Raw genomic sequence first — 4,630 nt, forward strand, 5'->3', positions numbered from 1 at the left:
GAGACTCAGACTGTCTTCTGATTCTTCTAGCGTGAATAAGATTAAAAACGCAATCAAAAAAAAAAAAAATAGATAAAAATGAAACGAAATTAAAACGGAGGGTATAAGTATAGGTACAACTACAGGTATCTATCTACCTACCTCGGGGAAGATGGTAAACGGAGGTGTACGCACACGCACGTATGTGTGATAGGTATAGGCACGGTTCGGTTCGTAGGTACATATTTAATTGAGTCGTTGAACCTTCAGGCCGGTTAGCAAAGGGGCAATTCAACCGCGCAGGGCAAACGGAGACACTCGTTCATCCCGCGTCTCGCATCCTCGCGCTATTCGTCGCGTACGTAATTAAAATTGGAAAGAAGGATTTAGTTACACGAGCACCTGTGGAGCTTTCACGTGTCGAGTTCGTGAAATATTTTTCTATTTTATATTTGTGTTTTTTTTTTGGCATTCTCAGAATTTCTCGCACAAAATTCTATCCCTGTAATACATACACGAATCCGGTATCGTTATCAAGGCTTACAGTGACTGATTGTTATAGCACTTCGGCTTGGTACTCCGCACTTTGTGTCGTTCGCGCATGCAGCTGTAATTCGCATTACTCTGTATCAACCGATTCGGGGTCAGGATCAATACGTATGTCCCAACAATTTGGAGAAACTTGGTATACACTCGTCAAAGTATGCTGTACGTGCATTTTTCTGTACAATCTCAGTTTGGGGAAGTCGGGAGAAAGTTATTTTTTTAACCAATTGTAAGAATTTTTAGTAAATTTTCCTGGAACTTTGTACGGTTTCTTGGCGTCACGAGGCCATGAAATATCATGGATGCAGTTCAGTATTCGAGACGATTTAAGTTATTACAAGCAATGTATTTAAAAAACACAAAATTGAAGACTGATCCTTTAAGTTAAGAAGCTGGCCCAAATTTATCCTCTGTAAGACTTAAAACAAATTTTTCCCCCATAAAATCATTGATCATAATGAAACATCACGTTTTAAAATAAAGTTTGGGTAAAATAGATTTAAATAGAATTTTTTTCATCAAAATTTACCAATAATTGTTAGGTTAAAAATCTGAAGAGTGATTGGCATCCTGCGAAGGGTTTTGCAGCTACCTAATCGAAGAAGTGTTAGGAGGGTATTTTCGCTGATGCGCATCAGCGCGTCGATACACGTCATCGAAATTTCGTTCCCAGTGCCACGCAAGTCTGATTGTTTCTCGCAATGTGTAACTACGGAGGTATCGATGGAGTCATTCGATGGTCTCGTCAACAAAATACGTGCGATATTAAGTCTGGTGTGAAGTTGTCGCTTGTCAAATTTTACGACAAAATTCATACCTTTAGCTCTCATCCTCTGTTCTCGTCAGTTTCGTAGGCAACTGATATTTATCTCAGTTACTTGACCGAAGAGCTTATTTTTATTTCTGGTTTTCACAAAATATGGATGTATATATATATATATATATAAATATATATATAAATATAGGATAAAAAAACAAAAAATGATCCGCTTTCTCGAATGAACTCACCCGTTTAGTTAAGTCAATTGAAAAATACTTGATATCAATGATTTTCATGATCGAATCTGGCTTCTCGAGGATTCTACTAACCTTCCCTTGCGTGGATTTTATACACACCGAGTAGGTAACCGTATCCCTGACGTTTACCCAGGCATGCAGACGCTTCTGCAACGTCTCTACTTTGGAGCGCATTCCATTTGACACGGGCTAACCTCAGGTCCATTCGTGTAATCCATGTCGCAAGCACATTGCTTTATTTGACTCTGTGAGTACAAAAAGCGATGTGTATTTGGATCTTAGTCTGGACAATCGACAATTAAACAGACCTGAAGTATTACCCGGGACAAAAAATTACTCAACTACGAGGCATCTGTTGAACGAACCATTTTGTACAACGGTATTTTACGTTCGTTTAAGCTGTTGTCATTGGGGTATAGGAAGACAACAATGCGAGATTTTAAATTAGAAACTGGAATAAAAATTAATAACCGATCTACAAGGCGGAAGATTTTTAAACCGGACTTACCTTACTTCTCACGATCTGTTAATTCGCTGAGAAACTCAAATCGAACAGATAAAATCAGTAATACATAGTTAAGAAGTAGATAAAAGAACAAGTTTTATACAATCACATTGTTATTTTATTCTTCTATTCCAACTCAATGTTGTAGAGTAACTAATTATATAAATCTGGAAACATCTTTTTGACAATCATTCATGTCTTTATGTCAGTAGTATTTAATTACAGTTTTGGGATACAGGCAAGCAATTAACGATTTTTCAACAAAATAATGCGGATTTCACGAAATTCTGTAATAGTTGATCCCTTGCTCTGATTTATATTTCCAGGAGCTCCATTTTATCGAACAGACGAACTATCAATAAAAGGGTTCGATTGAAATACATGAATCGTTGTGAAAAATATTTGAAACAGGTAGAAATAGTAGGTTACAGCAACAGTCCGTCGTCATTATACTGATATTTTTTTTTAGTGAAATAAGTCCTCAAAACTAATTCATTGCAACACAATTATCAAATCATCGCGATAGTTGCAATATAAAATGAACCCGGTACACGCGTGACCGTGATGAAAAAAAAGAAATAATAACACGTAACAGATTATTTCCGTTTACAGCTACAAGATTAATTTTCATTCCATACCCAGAAAATCTTTTTCGGTTTCAGCAATACATGAGAATAGTTGAGTTGTTTCCGCAGCAATGATAACAGAAATCTAGAAACTTCTATCGGTGTGTTTTCCAATCGCGAAAGTGAAGATCTAAAATCGCATCGTATAAAATTGGATTCTCTTTACTCCGGTCAGTTGAACAGCAAGCAATAATGCCCGGAGGGTGGAAGACGCGCTCGCACCCCGGACGCTTTCCAGCAGAGGATGTCGTAACAGTGGTAGGTCGAGCCGCGGGGTGCATACTTGCATAGAACCGGACGGCAGGAGTCCGTCGAGTGGTGCTCTCCGAGCGTAGGTAGGAGCCGGGCAAGCCTCCGGCGAAGAGACCGCGGCAACGTGGACGTCGTTCGCGCGAACCTTGGCCGGGCTGTGGTCTCTGGTCAGTAAGGTCGAGCCCGTGCCAGCCGTGCAGATTCGAAACGTGCGATAGAGTCCCGTGCGGCATAGCGCGGGGATCAACTATACTCCGCGAAATCGTGCGGCGATCCCGTCCCGAAGCGGGCGCGACGCGAGGGTAGGTTTGCCCGTAGTGGGGGTGCCTGACACGGGGCCGACGCGCAGTTGCTAGTCAGACACGGGGATGCTCGCAATGCCTCTATCAAAGGTTCGAAACTCACGAAAATCATAAAAATTTTAATCGCCGTTTTTCATCCTCCGTCCGGTCTCGTACCCGCGGGCAAAGTGCAGCGTTATTTTACCACCGCGTTAAACTACTCGGGCGTCGCGACGCCGCGCGCCTTCCTTACCTCCGCCCCCCTTCTCCGACCGTCGTCTGGAGTTCGCGACGAGGCGAACGGTCGACGCTTTCGGTATTTTTCACGGAAGAGAAGCCGCGTCCCGGCAAGAGATTCGGGGACAGCGGGAACCGGTAGACGATTGTGCGGAATTCGGGAGGGTGAAACGATTCCCGCGAATTCTGAAACGGAAGTGCCGAGCTGGAGCAACGGCACGTGGGGAGAAAAGTACGAAAGCAGCGCCGTTGCTGTTCTCGCCCCGCGGCGCGTCTTACGACGCAAGGAACTTCGCGCCGTGGTGGGGGAAGGAGTGGGGCGGATAGAAAGACGCTCATTCGTTCGTGCATTCACGTGATCCTGGCCTCTTACTCCCTTTTTTTCAACCGCGTCGTTTGAATACTCGCAACCCGGAATCCCGATTTTCGAATGAATCCGCTTCGTCTTTCGTGTGGAATTTTTTTTCGATTTTTTTTTCTTCTATCAATTTCAAGATCGATCGTTAATTCCTCCCGAACGTCTTGACTTCAGAATTACTCTTCACCATTTTCCAATTCACGCCGATGACTTGCTTCATTGATATTTTCGAACAACTTTGCCCGCGGGTAATTCCAAGACTGACGTGTAATGTTGAATGAAATGCAAGAATCGTAACAGTGCTACCGCGATTAAATCAAGTTCGATCACTCTGATTTGCACTCGTTTGAATCTTCTAATACTAACGTAGAATATTTTTGTACTGTTTCAGACGCGTCGTACTGTGTTGTTATGTGTTGTAATAGTTATTTCATTGAAAAATTAATTTCATCGTTGAAAAATCCATTTTTTCGTCTTTAAAGGAACATAAAAAAAACCAAAAAAAAAACAAAAAAAAAAACAAGTCTGAACAACTCCAATTTACGTTTCGAATATCGAAGACTCTTTCATCTAGTTTGAAAAGTGTTTATTTCGTTTTATTTCGTTGCTCTGATTTCAAAATTATCTTAAAAAAAGAAGAAGAAAAAAGCAAAACAAAAAAAATAGAAAAATCTTTAAAAAAAAAAAGGAACAAAATTCAAGCATTGCCTTACAACATTATACCTACACTACAAGAACAAAATTTGAAGCAAAGAGAAAATTACAAAAAAAACATAGATGTTCACAAAGAGAAAAATTTAGGTGTTAAAAAATTAATTGTAAAGATATG

At 40.8% G+C, this 4,630-nt stretch overlaps 1 long non-coding RNA gene across 1 annotated transcript; it reads left to right on the forward strand.

Annotated features, from left to right (window-relative positions):
• The first annotated feature begins 3,276 nt into the window (after window positions 1-3,276).
• Window positions 3,277-4,630, forward strand: LOC124307671 (uncharacterized). The gene is made up of 2 exons (XR_006908851.1): window positions 3,277-3,317; window positions 4,193-4,630. It is a non-coding gene; the product is annotated as an uncharacterized LOC124307671 (long non-coding RNA).

Source organism: Neodiprion virginianus, chromosome 6 (assembly GCF_021901495.1).
Source record: "Neodiprion virginianus isolate iyNeoVirg1 chromosome 6, iyNeoVirg1.1, whole genome shotgun sequence".
Taxonomy (NCBI): domain Eukaryota; kingdom Metazoa; phylum Arthropoda; class Insecta; order Hymenoptera; family Diprionidae; genus Neodiprion; species Neodiprion virginianus.